Below are 24888 nucleotides of genomic sequence, written 5' to 3'. Positions count from 1 at the left end.
TCCTAGTGCTTGGGTCTCTGCTGCCCATGTGGGAGACCAGGACAGAGTTCCTGGCTCCTGGCTTTGGCCTGGCTCAGCCCTGACTGTTGCAGGCATTTGGGGAACAATGCGGGTGGAAGACACACTCCCTCTCTCTCTCTCTCTCTCTCTTCTCTCTCTCTTTCTCCTCTGTGTGTGTTTGTGTGTGTGTGACCCTCTCTCTGACATTCTGCTTTTCAAATAAATAAAAATAAAATTATGAGAGAAAGTTAAGTTCCTGGGGTTGAAACTGTCAAAATGTGTGCTATATGTGGGTGAGGTTGCGCGGTAGACTTCTACTGCCCCAAGACGAGGCCTCTCCTGAGCAAGGGTTGGTGTGGCGTCAGAGACGGCACGGAAAGAGGGTCAAGCTGGGCACCTTGGTGTGCTATGGGACCACCACTGTCAGACCCACTGAGCCCAAACGCCCAGAGCTACGGGCCAGGGAACAGAGGGCAGGCCCAGTGGCAATGGCAGTCGAAAGCAACCCTTTACCACCCTGGTGGCTGCAATCCCTGGCCATAAGGAAAGCTGGAAAGGTTGCTGGAGACGGTGCACAGCATTATGTCTCTGTGTGCAGAGGCCATGGCTGCAGGTGGCATCTGGCTCACTGAATCAAGGTGACGCCTCAACAAACCAAGTGGCTTAATTTAGCAACGTAGTGGGAAACCAAAGACACGATTACTGTGAAAAACCACTTGTGGCACCAGCAGAGAGCTCCAGAAAAGGTGTCTTCAATGGCTCCTAGCAAGCTGGCTGCTCACCTGTGTGTGGAGCTTTTTGAAAAATGTGATGGGGGCCAGGGCTGCAGCACAACGGGTTATGCCCCTGCCTGAGATGGGCACCGGTTTGAGTCCCAGCTGCTCCACTTGTGATCCATCTCCCTGCTAATGTGCCTGAGAAAAGCAGAGGAAGATGGCCCAGTACTTGGGCCCCTGCACCCATGTGGGAGACCCAGATGGAGTTCCAGGCTCCTGACTTCAGCCTGGTCCAGCCCCATCACTGCAGCCATTTGGGGAGTGAACCAGCTGATGGCTCTTTCTCTCCTTCTCTTTCTTGTAACTCCGCCTTTCAAATAAATAAATCTTTTAAAAATTTTTCACAAAGGTCCAAGAAAATGCCCTGTGCAAAGAATCTGATGGGGAGTTCTGTTTTCCTCCATAATAAAGAACTCTGTGTGGATATCACCTGGCACTTTGGTGAAGAGGCAGCAACAGATGACAGCAGCAACATAGTTTTCTCCAGTTTTGAAATGGATCCATGATCATTTTTAAAATTGTAAAATCACCCAAAATTGCACACACAGATATTCTAAATCTGGTCAGAAATTTCCTTTATGCTTCTTCTATTGCTATGTCATGGAGATCACACTGCACAATGCTTTATAACTCATTTTTTTCTCTTTATATAATAATCATTTCCCAGTTACCTGGCCCATAATGTCTTCAAAATCAAGAGAAACTGGGAGCTCCCAGAGCTCTACTAGTGTGTCTGAAACAAACATTGTCGGTTCTAGCTCTCCTTTAAATTTGTTTTTCCCTAGATTCAGTATTTAGGAAGAAGATATTCAAATCAATTTCAGAACCTCAGTGACATTTTGCCTGAACTAAAGAATCAGACAATGGTCATAGAGCTCTGCACTTCAAGGCCAAGAGCAGAGAAAGGAAGGGCTCCATTTGTTATAAATTATTTTATTTTGCAGCCCAGTATGGACAACAAGTATTTGTACAGCTTGAGCTTGAAATGGCTAAATTACCTAAAGCCTGATTCATTGTGGCCACTCCCCAGCTCCCCTCTTTGGCTATACAGTAGCCTCCGAGAGAATACCTGCAGGCCTAAGGGGCTGGACAAAATGACCACCTGGACACTGCTGTGGATGGTTTACAACACAGCTGTCGTTCTGCCAGCATTCAGCACGCAGTCACTGCAAGCACCCTGCATGGCCGCAGCAGTGAAATCCAAGTAAGAATCCTTATTTCAGGTGACGGCTGGGGTGGGGGTAGCACTCAGCCCTTCCGTATTCAGATCCCAGCCCTGCCACTCCTGGTGTGTGCCACCTAGGACAAGCCATGCCACTGGTCCTCTGTGCCTTCGCCACACCCTCTATAAAGTGGACAGACTCAGATCTGCTTGGAGAGAGGTTGTGGAGACTGAGCTGTTTGTGTAAAGAGTTTGGAACAGGCGCCTGCATGTTGGAAACCCACCAAAAAGAAGTACAATGAACCCACAGCAAGGAATCAGAACACCAAGCTCTGTTTACTTGTCCAGAACAAGGCTACAGAACTTTCCCAGCCTGTGTTTCTTCATACGCTTTCAGGGATCTCGTGGAAATTCTCTTTTTTTCACTAAGCTGTTAGGGATCTAAGAACAATTCTCCTCGTTTTGTGCACGAAGATGCTAGAAGAAAATCAACTTTTAAAATACTCTAAACCTCCAAAGTAGTTTTTCCATTCTATTTAACTATAAACTGTTATTTTACTAACTACAAAGTGTTCTAATTTTTAAATAACTTATAAAATAATACATATTTATTACAGGAAATCCCCAGGGTGTATGAAGTAATGTGGTCACACCACCTCCCGGAGATAACTTTAAAAATGCTGGCATACCTTCCTTCAGGTTCTCCGCAATGCATTTTGTTTTCCGTGGGGCTACACTTTAGGAAGTGTCACATGGTGGAAAAGGCCGTTTCCACCGTGTAGTTCAGAATGAGAATTTAATAAAGACTACCAAAACTTAGTCTGGTGCTTCTCTGTCTTTCTGTCAGTGCGCTCTGCAGGGTACAGCTGGATGTCAAGGCGATGGATGAAGACCACCTCAGCACTCACACGGCCCAGCTAGGCTGCTTTCTTTACAAGTGACAACCCATGTGTCTTTGCTGTAACACTTTTTCCCTACACAATCTAAAGCCAAATTCACCTTTTTTTTTATGATGCCCTTTCTAAACGTCTGTGAGGCCTGATCTGCCCATGACACAGCCCTTCCCTATCCTGGACACGGAGTCCCCTCCACACCTACCACCCCCATCCCAGTCCAGAACCCACTTTTAAGAAGGCAAAAATGACAGCTGGAGTTGTGGCAAGGCAGATTAAGTCACCTTCTATAATGTTGGCATCACATATGGGCGCCAGTTCAAATCCTGGCTGCTCCACTTCCCATCCAGCTCCCTGCTAATGCACCTGGGAAAGCAGTGCCCCTACCCTGGCCATTATGGCCATTTGGGGAGTAAACATGTAAATGGAAGATTTCTCTCTCTTTCTCTCTCTCTCTCTCTCTCTCTCCTCCCTCCCCCTGCATCTCCCTCTTTCAAATAAATAAAAATAAATCTTTTAAAAATCATGTCATCCCTTAAAATGTCATGAGTTACTAAGCAGATGTAAAAGTTAGATATACAACAAGCTTATCATAAGGTTAAATACATTCAATTTTCTTTTTATTCTGAGACAATACTGAAAGTTGGTATTAAAATGTTCTATCTCCATAAAATGAAAGTATGATAGTAATTTTTTTTTTTTTTAAATCCCTACTTCAGGCCAGTATTGTGGCACAGCAGGTTGAGCCGCCATTTGCAACACTGGCATCCCATATGCGAGTGCTTGGTTTGAGTCCTGGCTACTCTGCATCCTATTGATGAGCACCTAGGGAGGCAGCAAGTGACGACTAAAGTACATTGTGTTCCTGCCACCCATGTGGGAGACCAGGATTGAGCCCTCAGTTCCTGGCTTTGTCCTGGACCAACTCCAATTGTTGCAGGCATTTGGAAAGTGAAGTAACAGTTGGAAGGTCTCCCTCTCCTTCCCTCATTTTTCCCTCCCCTCCCCCTCTGCCTTTCAAATACATTTTTAAAAGAATACATGTGGGCCAGCGCCACAGCTCAATAGGCTAATCCTCTGCCTGCGGCACCGGCACACCGGATTCTAGTCCCAGTTGCCCTTGTTCCAGGCCAGCTCTCTGCTGTGGCCCAGGAGTGCAGAGGAGGATGGCCCAAGTCCAGGAGAAGCACCTGACTCCTGGCTTCAGATCAGCACAGTGCGCAGGCCGCAGCGCACCGGCCGCAGCAGCCATTGGAGGGGGAACCAATGGCAAAGGAAGACCTTTCTCTCTGTCTCTCTCACTGTCCACTCTGCCTGTCAAAAAAAAATAATAATAATAATAATAATACATGTGAGGGGCTGGCTCTGTGGCATAGCAGGTAAAGCCTCCACCTGCAGTGTCACCATCCCATCTGGACACGGGTTCGAGTCCAGGCTGCTCCACTTCCCATCCAGCTCTCTGCTATGGCCTGGGAGTAGAAGATGGCCCAAGTCCTTGGGTCTCTGCACCTGCATGGGAGACCCAGAAGAATCTCCTGGCTCCTGGCTTCGGATCAGCACAGCTCCAGCTGTTGCAGCCATCTGGGGAGTAAACCAGTGGATGAAAGACCTCTCTCTCTCCTTCTCTCTGTGTATAACTCTTTCAAATAAATAAATCTTAAAAAAAAAAAAAAAAAAAAAAGACCCTTTTGCTGAGTGAAAGAAGCCTGTTGTGAAAGGTTACGTGCTGAATAATGCCTTTTCCAAGGACAAAGCCATCGTGACAGAGCAGTGGTTTCCTGGTACTAGGGTGAGGGTGGAAGGATTTCAGAGCTAATTAAACCAATCCGCTCTGGGCTCTGATGGTAGTTATACAATGTACACCTCTGCTAAAATCCATGAACTGTACCACAAAGAGTTCACCATAGCATCTACAAAATGCCGGTAGCAGGCACTGCAGAGTCCCCACCCACTGAGGCAGGTGTCTGTAGTTCTAGTCGTTCAGGTTTGTGTCTCGCATCCATGAAGAATGAGAATGCAGATGAGGAAGAGCAAAGCTATTGAAACAAAGGGAGACGCTCCCTCAGCACAGTGAGAGGGCCTCCTCCTGAGCAGATCAGTGGGAGGAGCAGCAGCTGGGATTTCACAGCCTTCAGCATCATGGAAGATTTCACAGTTCTTTCTAGGTGTTCTCCCCTCACTGTTGTGACCTTATCCTGCTTTGTCTCTCATCCCTCCCCCTCATTAGGCTCCAGTCCCAGGTCCTTATCTCCAGTTCTCTTATCTTGTTAATTTATAGTTCCCTTATCTTGTCTTGTCTTTGCAAGACCTGATTTGTTTTGTTTTTGTTTTTGCACATAGGCCCTTTGTCCCTGGCTAACTCAAAAAGTTAAAACTGTCTCCTGAATCTATCACCATGAAACTTATTTTTTAAGATTTTTTTATTTATTTGAAAGTCAAAGTTACACAGAGAGGAGTGGAAGAGAGAGAAAGAGGTCTTCCATCCGCTGGTTCACTCCCCAGTTGGCTGCAAAGGCCGGAGCTGCACTGATCTGGATCCGAAGCCAGGAGCCAGGAGCCTCCTCTGGGTCTCCCATGTGGGTGCGGGGGCCCAGGGACTTGGGCCATCTTGCACTTCTTTCCCAGACCATAGCAGAGAGCTGGATCAAAAGTGGAACAGCCGGGTCTCGAACTGGCGCCCATATGGGATGCCAGCACTCCAGGCCAGGGCGTTAATCCGCTGCGCCACAGCGCCAGCCCCACCATGAGACTTATACAAATAACTTTTGATAATCTACTTAGTTCTTCATGAATAGAAAAAAAAAAAAGATTGCAATCTTGCACTCTACATACATAGTGCATCCTAAAATGCGTCTTGAGAATATTGGGGGAAATGCAGAACACACCAGTTTGCTTATCCAAGGATGAAAGCAAAGATTACTACTGAGCTAACTGAATAGCTTTGCAGAGTGGAATTCCTGACATTGTAAATTGTTCAGCCCTGGAACTAAGCCCCATTCCCAATGGCTTTGATGCAGACTTTATCAGGCCCCGATCTCTCCCTCAGCTGGAGTTCCTCTGTCTTTACTGTGATGACCGCAAGCCAACTCCTTATTAAAGGCTAACTTGCTGAATTAACGGAATGGCACAAGGGTGGGACTCCAGTCCCTATGGGACTCCAGATCACAGGCCTAGGGTTCCATTGTCACTCCCATAATAACATCCTGAGCCAAGCTTTAATGGAAATATTTTTCAGGAGCTTCAAGCCCTGATCAAACAAAAGAATAACCAATCCATATATAGACCCCCAAAGGACTGGGGCCCACCCTGCCATCATGGCATCTTCAGAAGACCACACTGGCCTCCTGGCACAGACCAAAGGGAAGCCATGAGTCCTGTAGACCAGCAAGAGTCACACACAAGCTGATCTGTAAGATTCACTGTCCCCGGACCTGTGCTGTGGCACAGCCAGTAAAGCCACAGCCTGCGACACCTGTATCCCATATGGGTACCAGTTCCAATCCAGCTCCCGGCTAATGCACCTGGGAAAGCAGCAGAGGATAGCCCAAGTACTTGGCTTGCATACTTAGCATCCACATGGGAAACCCAGAAGAAGCTCCTGGCTCCTGGCTTCGGATCAGCCCAGCTCTGGCTGTTGTGGCCATTTGGGGAGCAAACCAGTGGACGGACGACCTCTCTCCCTCTATCTCTGTTAACTCCGCCTTTCCAAGAAATAAATAAATCAAAAAAAATTTCACTTAGTCCCTTGGGGAGTCTGGTAATTGAGCAACAGCCGCCCGACTCCTTGGTCTACACAGTACCAAGAAGCCCCTGCTTTCTCCCACAGCCCTGGTGTTAGTAACTGGCTTGCTGCATACTGGATGAGTAGATCCAGTTTGGAGGTTCTATTGTGATTCCTCCAACTGAAATCGGACATGAACCCCTAAAATTTATACCAAAATGTGGCCCCTTAAGTTCCCCAGAAGTGCTATCTGGGGTGCCACATGTGCTACCAGAATTTGGGGTGCCATATGATATCACATGAGCTTATTACTAAATCCCCAATATTAACAAGCCTGAGAGGGTTCTTGCCTCATATTTAGAGAAGAATTCTAAATACCAGCACAGATAAACAAGGCAGCATGGTACGTTTTAGGCTTTTATTTAGTGCGAGAGGTATCTAGGAAAGTGAGGGTTTAGTGCAGGTTGGAGAGAGGGGAAAGTCTGGAACTGTGGTAGCATCCATACCACTCAGAGAGCAGGCCAAAAGCCATGTGCAGCAAGCACCTCCAACTGCTATCCACCGCTTATCGCCGGCACCAAAGCAGAGACAGAGAGCATTATTTAAGAGAGGGAGGTGAATAGGGGTTCATACCGAGCACCAGGAACCAGCCACATGGAGGAGCAGCATCTAGGCTGGGAAGCGTGGTCTTTGGGCCACACGCCCTGGAGGCGCTGGCCTACAGCAAGGCCCTCCTAGCAAGAGGCCAGGGAAAGAGCGGGGCGGGGCCACACCGTGCCCTGACCTTTAACCCACTTCCAAAGGGGAGTAGTTAATTAACCTGACTGGCACCCAGGTGTGGCCAGGTAGGGAGATGAAGTCGCACAGGGTGAAGGCGTGGTCTTCCAGCTGACAAATCTAATCAAGTTTAGCCTGTATGCCTGCCTACTTCATTCCCCTCCCTCCCACCCCGAGACTCCAGACCTTAGTCTTAAGGGGATGTTGATGGGCATCGAGTCACCATCTTCTGTAGCTGCTTCCTGCTGATGAGGGAAGCAGACCCTGCCTGTTCTCATTCCAGAAGTCTCTGTGTATCTCATCTAATGAGTTCGCTTCACAAGCTGGGCTCTTTCAGTCGCCACCATCCTCCATGTCTCCTGCATGGCCATCATTATTCTCAGAAGCTGCGGAGTTAGGAATAAGCCGGTGTATCTGTTGGATCTGCCTGATGACCGAGGCCTCCAAGAAGTATGGAGGTGGTAAGAAATTCCTAGAGCAGTGGCTACCTGCTGGATTATTTTAGATATAAATGAAGGCCCATTGTCACTCTGGAGTGACCAGTCCAAAGCATGGCACGATGTCTTTCAACAAGGCTTTAGACACCTCTTGTGCTTTTTCCATTCGGCTCGGAAAGGCCTCTATCCATCCTGTAAAAATATCAATAAAGACTCGAAGGTATCCATAATTGCTTGTTGGGGGCATATTGGTAAAGTCAACCTGCCAATCTTCACCTGGGTCTGTTCCCCTCCTCTGCACAGGAGTCAACAGGGGAGGTGGCCTTACGTGGCCAGGGTTATTCTGTAAACATAGAGGCCAAGAGCAAGTCACTTCCTTTATGACCATATTTAGTCCCTTTCCTCCAAAAGCTCGGGAGACCAGTTGTACTAAGCATCTCTTCCCAAGTGGGTAGAGTTGTGTATCTCCTTAATAATTTTCCATTGAGTGGCCATTGGTAGCATAATTCTATGATTTCGCACCCACCATCTATTTGTGTTTTTAGTATAGCCTCGCTGTTGGGCCCATGCATTCTCAGGCTCCGTATAGTGAGGTTCCTTAGCCACTTCCACAGACTGACGTATAAGGGCCATTTCCAAACTCTCCTGTGTAGCGGCTCTATCCGTTAACACATTTCTCTGGTTAACATAATTATCTCCCTTCTGATGTCCCTTGCAGTGGATGACGGCTACTTCTAAAGGCTCCAGTACTGCCTGAAGTGGAGCCAGTATCTCTTTTCCATATTTAACAGGGAAACTCTTTGTAGTCAGTAAGCCCCTCTCTTTCCAGACTGCTACGTGTGTATGTAACACAAGGAAAGCATATCTGGAATCCGTATATATATGAACTCGCTGGCCTTTTCCCAGTTGTAAAGCCCTAGTCAAAGCAATAAGCTCTGTCTTTTGGGCTGAAGCATTGCGTGGTAGTGCTTGGGCCTCTGTCCTCTGAGTAAGATCCACTACGCATAGCCCGCCTTTCTAACTCCTTCCTTCATATAGCTGCTGCCATCAGTAAACCAACTGGCATCTGGATTTTCCAGGGGTCCATCTCGTAGGTCTGGCCTACTAGAGTACACCTGCCTAATTCATTCCCCCCTCAGAGACTCCATCCCCTTAATCCTAAGGGGAGTTGATGGCCATCGAATCCTCTCTTCTGTAACTGCTTCCTGTTCATGAGGGGTGTGGTGCAGGCCCGCCTATCCAGGGTCTGGAAGTCTCTGTCTATCCTGTCTAACAAATTTGCTTTGTGAGTTGGAGCAGTCTCGGTCATTGCTGAGGTCTGTGTCCCCTGCATGGTCAGTTACGCCCAGAAGTCGAGTTCTAAGGTTTCTGATTGGCTTATAGGAACAGTCAGGAATGTCTTTCGCATTCACCTATGAAGACTTAAGAGGTAGAAGTTTAGTCCTAATTTCACGGAGGTAGTCGTGTTCTCTAGCACCTGGTAAGGTCCCTTTTATTTAAGCTGAAGCTGATCTGAAGAGAATCTTCTTATGAATGGCTTGCTCAGGAATTTCTAATGTTGGAGTTTTTGTTAAAAACTCCTTGATTCCATGGAACACCTCTGCAGCTCCCCTGTCCAGCACAGTGTCTGTTTCAGAGGCTTTTAAGCAAACACGAGGCTTAGAATCCAGAGCCTGGAATCCATAACTCTTGTAGCTACCCTTTCCAGTACAGAGTCTGGGCCTCTTTAAAGCTACACACAAAAGTTCAGAATCCAAATCCTGGAATCACTTCCTGAGACCCGAGCAACAATCCCACGTTTCTTACAATATTTATAGGTTCATCAACATCACACGTCAGCTGTGACAGCTTTGGTGGGTTTAAATTGCAGCCTACGCGACTTAGGACCACACTTCCAATGTTCGGCGGGTCTGGTATGTTTGTAAAAGAGATTCCAGGGGCAGATTTATGACTGGAGCTGACAGAAGCAGAACTTAGGACGTCTTCCCTCCCTAGACAAGACCTCAGTGGGCCGCTGTTTCACTAGTTAACTGCGAGCAGTCACTTTTTAAGGTTTGTGCTGGGGAGGGGGCGGTCCACTTTTCTTTCTTTGTCTGATTCCTGTTGTATTTCCTGAACAGCCACATGCTTAAGAACAAGTCAAAGAGAAAGCTCAAATACTTATTTTTAAAGTTTTGCCAGAAAAGAGCTACCTCTACTAGTACAGTTCTAAAAATAATTCTTGAATTGTCTCCAACTTCTGAAATAATAAGCTAAAGTATACAGGAAGGACTAGAAGGGTGACAAACAACCAAGCCATTCCTATAAAGAAGAAACTATGGAAGAGGGCCAGCAGGACCACCACACTGCTTCTCAGGAAGGCAGCTGCTTTGAGGAACTAAGCGCTGGGGATTTCACGTTTTAGTCCTGATACACACTACGGAGTCTTGGTTTGTGTCTCCACTGTTTTTTGGTATTACGCCTGGGATTTTTATACTTCCTTGTTTGTGCCTTCCCCAACGGCTTGTGAGCTTGGCCAGTTTTCTATGCCTGCCCCCAAAGGATGCTTTTTGCCATCAAGTACACTGGAGCACTATTGCTGGGATCCCTTTGAGAGGTACTGCCCTCATCTCGGTGGGAGGTCCCAGGATGAAAAGAAAAATTGAATGGGAAATAAAGTGAAGTCCATCTGAAAGTCCCTTAATAGGGGGAAAAAAAGTAGCTTGAAGGAGGATCTCTTCAGACTGGCTAAGGAGAAAGAGAAAGGGGCAGGGCCTCCTCCAGCACCCGGCCTGAACCCTTAGCTCCTGGCCCTGAGATCCTGCTCCCCTGACTGGCTGCCAGCCCTCTGTCTACGGGAATGGCTTGGCCAGTACCAGGCCCACCCTTTCCTAAAAGCACAACAGGCATTACTCACCCAACACAGAACTAGCAATGAAGGGGAAGAAATGTTGATAACTGCGCATTTGCCACTCACCACCTCTGACTTGCATAATTGCAAGGCACGCATCAAAGGCCTAAGCACTAACTGAAGAACTCCTGTCACTGATAAGAGGTATTATTGCAACTCAACCCCACCTGGGTCCCCTCAAACCTTAATGACTACCGTTCTGACAGTGGAAGAAATGTCAGCTGTGCTGATAAAGGCCCGGGAGGGAGGCTGACGAGCAGCTGCCAATCAACCCAGTGACCAGGTGTGGAGGTGAGCTGAGGAATCAGTCCCAGTGATGGCCCAAAATTGGGACCTCAGAATACCAAAGAGCCTACAGAGATCATAGGGTAATGTTGCTAACAGGCGTGCAAGAGATAAGCAGCAGCACCACCCCTACCTGGAGGCAGCTGAGTGAAATACAGCAAGACACAAGAAAATTCCTCTGCCCTCCCAGAGAGGCTGGGAGCCTCTCAGTCTCATCTCGACACCCTGAAGCTCAGAGAACTCAGGCGCTTCTTTTTTTTTTTTTTTTTTTTTGACAGGCAGAGTGGATAGTGAGAGAGAGAGAGAAAGGTCTTTCTTTTGCCGTTGGTTCACCCTCCAATGGCCGCCACGGCTGGCGTGCTGCGGCCGGCGCACCGCGCTGATCCAATGGCGGGAGCCAGGTGCTTCTCCTGGTCTCCCATGGGGTGCAGGGTCCAAGCACTTGGGCCATCCTCCACTGCACTCCCTGGCCACAGCAGAGAGCTGGCCTGGAAGAGGGGCAACCGGGACAGAATCCGGCACCCCGACCGGGACTAGAACCCAGTGTGCCAGCGCCGCAAGGCAGAGGATTAGCCTAGTGAGCCGCGGCGCCGGCCTCAGGTGGTTCTACCAGCTGTCTCATATCTCAGCATGTTCTGGACATCAGAAATCGGCTATTGGTCCTGAGACAAATCCCTCTCAGCTGGTGGAGACTGCCTTTAAGGTTTTCAACACCTACAACACGGCAGGAGATGAGAAAGAAGACAGAGGATGTAAAGGCAGGTGACTTTGTTGGCCATTGCTTTCCAGGCTGCTCCATGTACCCTGAGGGAAACAAAGGAAGCCACCATGAGAGAGGAACCCCAGCCCCCAAAGTGGGACCAACAGTAGGCCACCAGCTAAGTGAAGGCCTAACAGTGTGCATTCTGCAAGTTGGAAGGACAAGGACATGGGCATGGGCATGGGCACAGGAGGGCCCAAGCTGCCCCAGGGGGAAGGCTCAGGGACAAATAGTTTCCTTTTAGCTCCCCCTGAGGGAAGAAGATCAATGGGGCTAATGTTATATCTTAATGTTAGCCGTCTCAAAGCACACTGGACAGCGGAGTAAGGGAAAGGGTTTATTGGGGAACACCCTACAGACCGGAGTGAAGGGGCGGCGAAGGAAAAAGGGAGAAGGAGACTGTGAGAGAGAGACAGAGGAGGGAGAAGAGAGATGAGAGGAGAGAAGCCTAGAGAGTGCAGGAGAGAAGGACCAAGAGCCAAGAGACCAGAGGAGGAGGCTAGAGAGAGGAACCGAGAGAGAGCAGGACAGAAGGGGCAAGAGAGCCCGTGTTCAGAACAGGCCCTTTTAAAACTTTGCCTGAGGGCGGGCAGGGAAGCAGGAGCAGCGAATCCCATTAGGATGGGGGTGGAGCCTGGCTCAGGTAGCTGGGCCATGCGGCCACCTGGCTACAACTGCGCCAGTTTCCTAACAGCTAAGGAGCCCTCTGACTGGCTCCTTATAGACCCAAATGTCCCCCGGGGAGCTCTCGGTTACCCTAGAGAAAGAAAGGGAGGAAGTCAAGTTATTGCTCAGCAACGATAACTTGCTCAACACATTCTCTCTACTGCTTACAAAAAAGGGGCTTTCTCTGAGAGGCAGTGTAGCATTAAAGGAGTGTCAGGAGAAACAGCTAGAAAGATTTCCAGAGCTCCAGGCCTGTGCAGTTAGTCCTGGAGTTCGGATTTACTCCTTTCTGCATGTCCTCCAGGAATGGGAAGAGACCTGCTAACTGAATTAGGTGCTACCGTGCATGTTGGAATGTAAGAAAATCCAGGTAGACAGTTGCACAAGGTGCATCAAGTTCTGTACTGCTGTGTTTCTGTGACAACCAGGCAGACCCCGGTGGCTGATAACACTTTGTGCACTTCAATGGGCCCAGAAAGGCTGATACATTTCCTGCTGGGTAACTGGCTGACTGGCGGCCGCTACTGTGGAAACCCCCTACAAAAGCCAACTCCCAAAGTGTTGGGCTGCTGCTGTTGTGGTTGGGGCTACCCCTGTGCTGGCTGATAAAGAATGTCCCATCTTCCTACCGCTCCACCAGTTCCTTCCAGCCCTGGGCCCTGCACAGCCAAGCTGAGATCTGACAGCTGGCATAGTGGGTGAGTACTCCCAGTCCCCCACTGGAGGACATGTGGCCTCCAACTAGATGATGATATCCATGGAGGCAGACTTGGTCACCTCCCTCCTTTACCCCCAGAGGAGTGGGAACCGGTGGATGGGGTCTTCAAGCCTTGGAAAAGGCCCTGCATATCCTGGAGGACGTGCTGCCCGAGGAACACTGGGCCAGTGCTGGTCAGATGGGTGGATGTTCCTTAGGGCACTGAAGCAGCAGCGTAAAGGCACTAGCCAGTGATGTCCAGGTATGAGAACTACACAGTGTGGAAGAACGGGTACGGGTGTACACTTTGGTGCCATGAGCAGGATTCTTTTCAGACCAGTATGGAATTTGAGGGTAAACATCCACAAGTATTGGTGCTTGGTGACTATGGGCCTTGTAAGCCTGCCACCCCCACCAAGAGTGGGCTAGACCCTTAAGGCATCCTGGTCTGGCTGAAAAGCCCATGAGAGCATTTCAGGCATGGAAAGCCAAGACACTGTGGCAAAAAATGTTCTACATGAAGGATCTCTGTGAGTGAGATCCCAGTGGAGAGGAGAGAACTTCTACTTTGCTTATGGCCTTGTATGAATACTAAAGTTGTTTGTGGATTCAAAAGGCTTCCATAGCCTAGGCAGCTCATGTCAAGAGCCTTGGGTGATGACTGAAATCATACCTAAGAGTGTTAACTGGGGCCTGCGCTGTGGTGCAGTGGGTTAACACCCTGGCCTGAAGTGCTGGCACCCAATATGGGCGCCGGTTTGAGACCTGGCTGCTCCACTTCCTATCCAGCTCTCTGCTATGGCCTGGGAAAGCAGTAGAGGATTGCCCAGGTCCTTGGGCCTCTGCACCCACATGGGAGACCCAAAAGAAGCTCCTGGCTCCTGGCTCCTGGCTTCAGATCGGCGCAGCTCCGGCCGTTGCAGCCAATTGGGAAGTGAACCACTGGATGGAAGACCTCTCTCTCTCTCTCTCTCTCTCTGCCTCTCCTCTCTGTGTAACTCTGACTTTCAAATAAATAAAAAATCTTTACAAAAAATAAGAGTGTTAACTGGTAAATTAACAATGGGAGCCACTGTGTACTAACACCCCATGCAGGACCTCTGTCTTCAATGAGTTGTATTATGAGATTTAACTGTAAAACTTGTTCTCAAACAGTTTGTGTGTGTATGTGTGTGTGTGTGTGTGCAAACTGTTAAAATCTTTACTTATTATAGAGTTGATCTTCCGTGTACAAAGTTAATTGAAAATGAATCTTAATAGAGAATGGGACTGGGAATGGGAGAGGGAGGCTATGGGGTGGGAGTGTGGGTGGGAGGGTGGGTATGGTAGGAAGAATCACTATATTCCTAAAGTTGTATTTATGAAATTTGTACTCTTAATAAAAGGTTTCTTTGGAGGAAAAGTTAATTAATCTAAAAAGAAAAAGGTAGGCTGGAGCTGATGATTCACCCACTATTGTGAGAATGGCATTGCATGGGCTCAGAGAGATGTCCACGCAGGGAGATGCCCAGATAGCGCTAGGGGCCACAGGGTGGGTCTTCCCAGCTGCCTTCCCATCCATGGCAGATCACCACAGGCTGAGACCCAAGAACAGGACTTGCTGGTTGCCTTTGGGGAGGCAAAGGAGAATAAGAGAGTTGTCCAGACAACAGCTGATGCTGTGGGGTGTCTTTCTTACTGCCTGTGGTGACCTCTGCCCCAGGCCAGGCACTCCACCTCCCCTTCTTCTGGAAAAAGGAGGGGGAGGAATAGAAAGAGGTGACTAAGGCAGCTGTGGAAACAGCAGAGACCTTGACTGAGACGGCCCTGATTAAGTAACAAGGAAAGAAGCTCCAGCACCAGGGAAAAGAGTCAAAGACCAAGATAATGTAAAAATGTGCTACAAGAAAAGCTGCAGAATGCTTGTGGGGGTGGGTGAGGCCCTGAGCCGGGGCACCTGCTGGGGCTGCAGACAGGTAAATGTTGGCTGCACATATGAGCTGCAAATTCCATGGTCAGGAGACACCCATGGCTCGCAGCAGTGACTGATGGCCTGGAGGGCATGAAGAGATTGCACAGACCATTATCCGGTTGGAGAAAGCTGGCATCGTGTGCCCCACGCACAGCCCCACTGTTTTTCATGGGCTGATAGCCAAGGACTTGGTCTCTGGGGAAAGACTTCCCGCTGCTGCTTTGTTCAGTTTTATCCATGATGTGATGCTACCATCTGATTCCCTTGTGGATTTAGGAACGACAGCTGACACTTGAAGGTGTGCCCTGCATTCATGGGGATGGGCACTTGATGGCAGCAAGGGGCAAGGACGTGGCTTGTCTGTCAAGTCCTTGGGAGTTCTTTGGTCACCTGAGCAGTGGGCTTTTCCAAGGCCCACTACAGTGACGCAGTTACAGGCCTTTGTGGGCATCCTAGGGTCATGGCAAGTGTTTCCTATCTAACACCAATACTTTGCCCCATATACCAATTGTGCCAAAAGGGGGCAATATGGGGATGGACTCTTGAGGCTAAGCAGGACTTTGCGACCACCAAGAGCGTGGTGGCCCAGGCACAGGTATTACAAGTGGTGGATCCCACCAAGCCTTTCCAACTGGATGTTACTATTACAGATGCTGGTTTTAAGTGGGGACTGTGGCACCAGGCAGGAAACAGATAAATTCCTGTTGGGTTCAAGTCCCAACTTTGAAAGAGAGCCAAGTTGTGATAACTCCCTTATTGAGAAGCAATTAGCAGCTGTGTATGCTGCTTTACAGGCCTGTGAGCCTATAACTGCCCGTAGGAAAGCTCAAGTGCAAACCACAAATCCCGTACCTGGCTGACTGCAGTCCTGGGTGACAGCATCAAAGATGGGAGTAGCTCAGATGCCCACCCTGGCCAAATGGGAGTCGTATCTAGATCAGAGGGTAGCTATGAATACTAGTCCCTCTCCCAGGAGCTGCAGTCCTGATGAAAGTGCTCTGGGTGTTCCGAGGGTTAACTCTATGGTTGGCCCAATGGAAGCAACAAAACTGGTTTGTAGGCCATTTACCAGTATGGGCACAAGCCATATGGAAGAATCTATGGGACCTGGGTCCCACAACACAGGTCACCATATGTCATTTCTATGGACACAGTCCACTGCTGGCCCCTGGGAATGATGAGGCTGATGCTTTAGCCCAGCTTTGTAGCCTCTGGGTGCCCAGCATGGACAAGGCTACATGGCCTCACAGGAAACTGGGAGCTGTTGATCCCTGCACCATGAGGTATGTGGCCCAACATTGGAGAATGGATATTACCCCCAACAAAACAACCCAGGCAGTTTAAGGATAACCAGGACGTGCAAGAGCTCATCCAAAGTGGTTTGGGTTGCTGCCAACACCTGGTCATGTGTTGTGTGAGGAAGATCCCCTAGCTGTGGCAACGTGGTTTGTTTTATTTTGTTTTTTTCCTGCATGTTTCTTACAGTCCACAAGCTGACCAGACTAGCCTCAAGGGGCGGATGTGCCAGTTGAACCAAGAAGCTCACTTGTTAAATGAGCAACCCAGGAAGACAGGGATGTCCCCATTACATACATCCAGGTTAACAGTGATGATAAACTCTTATAGCCACAGAGTGGCCTAAATGGTCTTGTATTTTTGCCAGCCCCCTCTCCTTTGGTAAAAGGAGGAAAAGCTAATCAGTTGTGGCCCTGGTTGATCACAACTAATTTCACTCCCTGGGTAGCCTTGCTTGTCCCATGGGGGCAGAAATACAATACCAGTTTCAAGTGAAATCCATGACGATTACCTAGCTGAGCCTAGTAACGGTGCAGGTTCCCGGACATGACAAAGAACCTGTACTAGGGGAAACATATGTGTTGGCTGAGTGGCCTGTCCCTCAACTGCTGATAATGTTAACCAGCTAAACACAAGAGAGACTCATATGCCTTCATGCGTAATGTGCCACACTGCTAGGTGTGCACTGAGTTTCTTGCAGGAGCAGTGGGCGCATTCCCATGATGCGTCCACCCAGCAACTGGAAAGAAATCAACCTGTTTAAGGGGTGGGAATGTTATAAAATAAGAAAGTACAGGTAAACAGCTGAATAATGTGTATTTAATGTATTATTCTGTTATCTGTTTCTATAACAACCAGACAGACCCCAGTGGCTGATACATTTTGTCCTGGGTAACTGGTTGGCTAGTGGCCACTGTTGTGGAAATCCCCTACAAAAGCCAACTCATAGTGTTTGTTGGGCTGTTGCTGTTGTGGTTGGGGCTGCTGCCATTCTGGCTGATAAAGAACGTACCATCTTCCTACTACTCTGCTGGTATTCTCCCAACCCCCTGCCCCGCACGGCATGGCTCAGATCTGACACTGTGTCAAGACCAAGTAGAACAGGAAGTTCCAAGGAGCCAGGGGCCAGAATTCTTGGCTCTCCTCTAAGAGGCACCTAAAGATCCTAAAACCACTCTAGATGATATTTTAGCTTGGGTTAATCCAGAAGTATGGACCCAGGGTTCATCCATATGAACCAGGATATTGGGTCAACTTAGACTTGGAAACTGGGCCTTTCTCAATATCAGTTACATTGCATCTGGGCCCTATTTGATTCTTCTCTTAAATTATAAGATGTGATTCTTAGGATCCGCCATACCCAATGAAGAAAGATCTTAAGCCTACCCTAACCTCCCAATAGCTACCCATGAGAAGTGGTGTCACATCTAAAACTGCACTTCAAAAGAACCCGCTATTGGGCTGGCATAGCTGTTAAGACACCTGCATTGCCATATGAAAGTTCCTGGGTTTGAGTGACAGCTCCACTCTCCACTCCAGCTGACCGCTAATGTGCATTCTGGGCGGCAGAGGGTGATGGTTCAATTGTTTGAGTCCTTGTCACCCATGTGGGAGACCCAGATTGAGTTCTAGGCTCCCAGCCTCACCCAGACCCAACTGTTGTAGGCGTTTGGGGAGTGAACCAGCAGACGAAGAATCTCTGTTTCTGTCTCTCTCTGCCATTGAAATAAAATGAAAATACATATAATAAAACAAAACATATACACACCATTTCAAAAGCAACAACATTGATAAATATGCTTCTAAATGCGTTGCCATGTTGCTGATAGCTTCCGCAGGGAGGGAGGACTTTGTAACCAAGAGTGTGGGATTTAGGCAAGAGGGCAGAGAATCTGTTTACTGGTCACAGCTTAATTTTCAGAAGTTCCAGGAAAGCTTATCTCGCCACATGGTACTTGAAGGGAACCAGACCACCAGGAAAACTGAAAGAAACAAGTCTGAGTCAGGGTTTTAAACATAGGATGAATGAAGACGTGCTGGGCGGGTGTTTTGGTGTAGCAGGTTAAGCTGCCACCTGCCACACCGGCATCCAATTTGTATCCCAGCTGCTCCACTTTCAATCCAGCTCCTGCTCCACTTCCAATCCAGCTCCCTGCTAATGCACCTGGAAAGGCAGAAAATGTTGACCCAAGTCCTTGGGCCCCTGCACCCACATAGGAGACCCGGAAGAAGCTCCTGGCTCCTGGCTTCAGATTGGTGCCACCCTGGTTGTTGCAGCCATTTGGGGAGTGAACCTGCAACTGAAAGATTCTCTCTCTCTCTTCCTTGCTCTGTAAATAAAATGAATCTTTTTTTAAAAAGCAGATCTGTGTTGCTAGAGCAAGAAGGGCCTTCCTCCTGCTCCTCCTCTTCTGCACCCTGGACACTCCCCTACCCTTGCTATAGAAGCCCCGGGAAATCGCTCCTAGGGAGGTAGTTTCTTTAGGGAACCCTGTCTTCCCACTGTCTCCTTCACTTCCCACGAGACAGTAACTGCTTCCTCTGAGCAACTCTCATTTGAGGCTGATTATTCAGGGGCTGTTCCGAGGGGATGGCTCCTTCTTCTACTGACAACTTTCAGAATTCACAAGAAAAATTGCAATCAGTTAGGAAAAAAAAAAAAAGAAAAAAAAAAAAAAAACCAAGCAACTCACATAGAGAGGAATGGCCAAGAGGAAGGAAATCTCCAAAAGTAAAGCCCAAAACGGGAGATGCTCCAAATTAGTAAAAAGAAATTCAACTGAAAACAATGAGCTGTCGTTTTGTGTCTACTAAACAAGCCACAATCAGGAAGCCAGATAATATATGACCTGTGACGTGTAGACAGGTGCAGCAGAGTGGTCTGGCAACAATGAGCCAAAATAAGTCAACATTCTTTCTCCCAGAAATTCCACCTGTAGGTGCCCCCCACAAATAAATGCCTAAGCAGCTCCATAAGGGGATGGGTAGAAGGATATTCATGTTCATGTTCCCTGAAACCTGTGTTGGCTAGGACTTGAAGATTACTGGGTGCTCATTGTTAGGAGAGTGAATAGGCAAAAATGTGGTAGATGCATACCTTGGAACATTAGAAGGCAATTAATTATAAACAACAGATTGACACACAGTGACATGAACGCATCTTTAAAATGTACCTAGAGGGGCCAGCACTGTGGTATAGGGGCTACACTGTGCTGTAGCAGGCTAAGCCTCCACGTACAGTGCCAACATCCTATATAGGCACTGGTTCGTGTCCCAGTGGCTGATCCTCTTCTGATCCAGCTCTCTGCTGTGGCCTGGGAAAGCAGTGGAAGATGGCCCAAGTGCTTGGGTCCCTGCACCCACATGGGAGACCAGAAGAAGCTCCTGGCTCCTGGCTTCGGATCAGGCCGTTGTGGCCATTTAGGGAACAAACCAGCAAATGGAAGACTTTCCTCTCTGTCTCTCCCTCTCTCTGTAATTCTACCTCTCAAATAAATAAATAAAATCTTTTAAAAAAATTGTACTTAGAGAAGGGAAAGTAAGTGAACATGAGATACATAACCAAATATAATTTGTAGAAATTAAATACATGCATTCAAAACATTCACTTTGCAAAAACATATACAAACCAAAAGACACATGTGAAATGTCATGTATTCTGTGGGAGTAGGGGTACAACAGTGGGGTTATAAAGAAAGCAAACAAAAGGGAGAAGCTGTGCTTGGACCAATGATGAGAGTGTACCCCAAGCCTCGGTACCCTGGATGAATAAAGCCACGTTGACCACTTCCCTGCCCTCCTAGTGGATGGGTCTTAATAGAGAAAAAGCATGAATATCAATCCCTAAATCCACATGACACTGAGAAACTCAGCAGGCAATGAGAATCTCTAAGTCCTTGTTGGTCTCACTGACAAACACTGGAGAGGGGATGGGGAGGATCAGGAAGATTCTCTGGCCTTCCTCCTCCTCAAGGAGTCTGTCCATGGATAGCGCTTCCAAGCGTGGATGCCCATTAGACTCAGCATCACCTGAACAGGCTGTGCCCTGTTGTCCCGAGCACCCAGAGCAGCACATCCTCAGATGGACATGGGGGAGTATGCAGGTGATGCAAATCCCTGCCCTTATGAAAGACACTGTCCCCAGGTCCCAGTCATGTTCTCCTTGATGTGAATGTGGCTGTCTGCTCTCTCAATTCCCCACACAGTCTGAAGCCACACAACGTGATCAAGGAAATAATGACATGCCTGGGAATTGGACAGTCCCCAAAACACCCTATTAATTTTTCCTCACCCTGTTGCTGTGAGATCAGCAACAGAATACTTCAGACAGGTAAACATCCAAAGACATTCTGCTCAGTACAAGGCCTGCAAGGGGATCCATCCACTGCAGAGGCACATGTATTAAAAGGAAAGAGGGAGTAAGAAGAAAAGAGGAGAAGAGAAGAAGTGAAAGATTGAGGCCCTCACTTTGGTATTTAAGAATTGAAACATTTCAGATGAATTGTGTCCAGTGTTTGTGGATAAAATTGTGTCATGATAAGCACTTGGAACCAGTGTGAAAAATCATAAGGCACATTTTCACAGATTCTGTAATCACTGTATTCTTAGCATGAGATCAATATTTCATGAGTAAGAGTAATAGAGTAGTAACATTAGCAATGTTGTTGGCATTCCTTCCCTTGTCAGAGCACAAAAGGCTTACCCAGACAGATGCCCATGTGGAAAGCCTGTCCGTATGTTTTCCTTTGCATTCAGTATTTCAGCCTCACCCAGTAAAGCTCTGTGTGAATCCAGACCCCGCTGGGGTTTCATTCATGCATCATCGATGCACTTGAACAAATTGTCATTAGCCAGAGAGTTCTAGCTGATGGTCTACAATTTCGAACTTTGGGAACCCAAAGGAAGAGTGAATTCCGTGGAGGACTCTGGTTTTGGCACATTCTTCCTACATTATGTGGCCTTTTCTTTTTTTTTTTTTTTAAACCAATGCCAATACAATCACATCCCTTGCCAGGGATCCAGATGTGACTGTTGCTGACTTTAACACTGGTGGAGCAGCTAGTGTTAACTGTCATGTGGTGTGCATGACTTACAGCTATCTCAACCTGCAAAGACATTCTGAATCCACATTTTGCAAAGGCTTTCATTTTATTTGTCCTGCTAGAAAGCACAACCCCACCCCACCCCCAACATATGAGTTACAGAGTTCCCTCCTCAAACATTCTAGACAACTGGGAGTTAACATGTCAATGCTGAGCTTTGCTTCAAATCTTTCTAAAACATAAAATTGACTTCACTGTCTTAACTGTGAGCTTGCATAGTAGAGCTGTGGAGACGCACAGCATGGGCAAGGGGCTGAAGGACGTGGCTCATCTCCCTGCAGGTAGGAAACACCCAGCACCGAGGCCAGCCCACTCCTTAGTAGACCTCCTTCAGCAGGGTATGGAAGCTGGGAAGCCACCTCCTTCGATACGCTTCCCGTCCAGATTGTAGAGCTCTGTGGAATGGGGAGTGGCTGGACGCTGCCGTCAGACACAGATGGAGTCCAGTCCTCCTTGACTGTCGACTCTCCGAAGTGGACACCCTTATTTTACATCTCTAAGCTTCCACCTCTCAATCTGGAAATTCAGGACACAACTTCCCAGGACGATGAAAGGGGACTTTTGCTCCTGGGTTCCAAACCCTTCCGTGGCTGCCCCTACCTACACAGTGTCTACCTTCAGCTCCTCTGCAGCCCCGACGGTCTTCTAACACTTCCCTCCTGCCCTCCTCTTCCTCTGCCCTTCACTCTGTCACTCCCTGAGCACACCTTGTGTCCATGTGTGTACACAGGTGGCTCCTCTGCCGAGGTCACCCTGCCTCCCTCATCCACTTGGCCAGCCCCAGCTCCTCCTGACAGCCTTGGGTTTATGGGGGCCTCTCTCCTGGGAGATCTCCCCTGATTCCGGGTTGACTTTGGTGCTTCCCCCCAAATCCTGTTCACACCTCCATTAAGGGAAATTTGTTCTGGCTTCTAATTGCTTGTTTACAAATGAGTCTGCATCAGAGTGCAAATCCCCTGAGAGCAAAGGCTGTGTCTTCCTGCTGCAGCAGTCCAAGGATCCTTCAGAGACCAAACAGTAGGCCCCCTGCCCACTTATCCTCTGGGGGTCTTCCTCAGTGATCCAAGACTCTGTGTTCTACGTCTGCATCCCTTCTTGCCATTGTCAGTGCTGACCCGTCTCTTTCCAGTCTCTGAAGGCAGTTAAAGTCTGGTCTGGGAGGTACATGCAGGTTTGAAGACACTCGGCAGGGAAACTGGGAAATAGAGGTCAGTAAAATGCCCAAGCCAGTATGTCCACCCCTGGCTCTGTTTTGTTAACATCAAAGCCTAAAAACTGCACTTGTTTTTGTGGGGGAAGCAGGGAGAGTCCCATGCTAGCCCTGAGAGCTGGCATGGAAGAAAGGCGGGGAACAGCCACTTCACAGAAGAAACTGCCCCAGACAGGAGTCCCTGTGTCACTGCTCTGATCACAGTGAAGACTTCATGACCATCTCCTCACCCCTCAAGTGGAGCTGTAGCCACAGAATAAGCTGGAAAACTCACCAGAGAAGCCAAAACTGACAGTACAAACAGCACACATTTCCCCACAAGGCAGTGGAAAAGAGACTGGTGCTTCCTCTGCTCACGTACAAGTCTCAAGGGCTTCCTGGTTCAGTCATGTTCCTAAGTCCACTCACTGGCTTCCAGAAGTTTCTGTTTTGTTTTGGAGCAACTTCTCCCTTGCTTAGGCTTGCCAACTAAAATACAAGCCTCCCAGTTACACTGGTATTTCAGATAAACAATGACTTTTAAACTGAAAAACATACTCCAAATATTGCATGGGACATGCATATAATAACAGTGAATTCAAAGGCTGGCACAGTGGCATAGCAGGTAAAGCCACCAACTGCAGGGCGGGCATCCCATATGGGCGCTGGTTCAAGTCCCAGCTGCTCCACTTCCCATCCAGCTCTCTGCTATGGCCTGGGAAAGCAGTAGAAGATGGCCCAAGTCCTTAGGCCCCTGCACCTGTGTGGGAGACCCAGAGGAAGCTCCTGGCTTCAGATTGGCGCAGCTCCAGCTGTTGTGGGCAATTGTGGAGTGAATGAGCAGATGGAAGACCTCTCTCTCGCTCTGCTTTTCCTGCTCTCTGTGTGTAACTTTGACTTTCAAATAAAATAAAGAATTCCTTTTTAAAAAGTGAATTCATTATTTATCGGAAATTCAAATTTCACCTGGCATCCTGTATTTGTATTTGCTGAATCTGGCAGCTCTACATGACCCTTTATTTGATTCTTTTTGAGAATCTAAGGATTTAGGTTGATTTCTCTTTTTGATTTCTGTTTTAAGGGCCTTTCCCACATTAAAGATCGCCAGGCCCCCTGCTTCACTTTATGAAACATTCACAGCTAACACCAATCTCAGCAGCTGATAGAGCAGCAAGGAGTAACGAATGCGATTCCTTGAGCTTCATCGTCCTGCCTCCTCCCCCTGCAATAGCGTAGGGCACACAGAGTGGCCAAAAGGCAATCTGTGTAAAGGAAGTTGGGAAAGAAACCAGTTACAAATAAACTGCATTTGAATGCCAGACCCCAGCTGGCAATCTCTGACCCCAATGTCCACCCACCCCAACAGGGAAAACCAAAGAAGTGTCTTCTCCGAGCTCCCATTCAGAACGTGGGCCGCAGAACAACAGCGAAGTCTGGTCATCCCTTATTTTTAGAGCCACAATTTAGAGGACAGTGCCCTGTGGCAAGCACTAAGTGCACTGGGTTATCTCCTCCGCGCTGGCAATATAGCGGGAAGTGGCAACGCAGGGAGACTCAGCAACACCGAGGAGATGGCGCAGACCTTGAAGGCAAGCAGACCAGCCAGCGCAGCCTGGGCTCACCCAGTCCCCACACAATCAGGGCCCAAAGGACTCACTTCCCCAATTGTCTGTTTCATTGTCTCCATAGATGATAGGACGCCACACCTGGGCATACAGCTGGTGCACAGTGAGACCATAAGATGGCAGCCTGGCCCTGTTTCACATGCCTTTGTGTGATGAAAGAGAAAGAACAGGTTAACAAGGTCACAAGCAAAACCTGATACTTGGCTCAAGTTCAGCAGCTGCTTTGGATGCAAGAACGCCGCCCCAAGTAAGGAGATAGGAGATGCTGGTGAAGGCAGCTGTTCCATTGAGGTTCAGTGGGAGAGGATTCTGCAGGGGGGCAGTATGCATTTGTTTTTTTAAGATTTATTTATGTATTTGAAAGAATTACACAGAGAGAGAAGAAGAGGTGGTGGGGGGAGAGAGAGAGAGGTCTTCCATCTGCTGGTTCACTCCCCAACTGGCTGCAACAGCCAGAGCTGCACCAATCTGAAGCCACAAGCCAGGAGCTTCCTCCAGGTCTTCCACATGGGTTTAGGGACCCAAGGACGTGGGCCATCTTCTACTGCTTTCCCAGACCAGAGCAGAGAGCTGGATCAGAAGTAGAGCAGCCAGGTCTCGAACCGGTGCCCATATGGGATGCCAGCACTGCAGGCAGCGGCTTTACCTACTGTACCACGGT

At 48.4% G+C, this 24888-nt stretch overlaps 2 long non-coding RNA genes across 2 annotated transcripts in view; one reads left to right on the top strand and one right to left on the bottom strand.

Annotated features, from left to right (window-relative positions):
- The window catches only part of LOC103346696 (uncharacterized), a 166359-nt gene that overhangs the window by 46343 nt on the left and 95128 nt on the right, over positions 1 to 24888 (bottom strand). The window lies entirely within an intron of this gene.
- Positions 12825 to 14100, top strand: LOC103346698 (uncharacterized). Its single transcript, XR_515923.5, has 3 exons — positions 12825 to 13065; positions 13164 to 13326; positions 13854 to 14100. It is a non-coding gene; the product is annotated as an uncharacterized LOC103346698 (long non-coding RNA).

The sequence above is a fragment of the Oryctolagus cuniculus genome, chromosome 2 (assembly GCF_051225735.1).
Source record: "Oryctolagus cuniculus isolate XC-2025 breed Fujian yellow rabbit chromosome 2, ASM5122573v1, whole genome shotgun sequence".
In the NCBI taxonomy this organism is placed as follows: domain Eukaryota; kingdom Metazoa; phylum Chordata; class Mammalia; order Lagomorpha; family Leporidae; genus Oryctolagus; species Oryctolagus cuniculus.
Note: the sequence above shows the minus strand (reverse complement) of the source record. Positions and strands in the feature narration are given on the sequence as shown.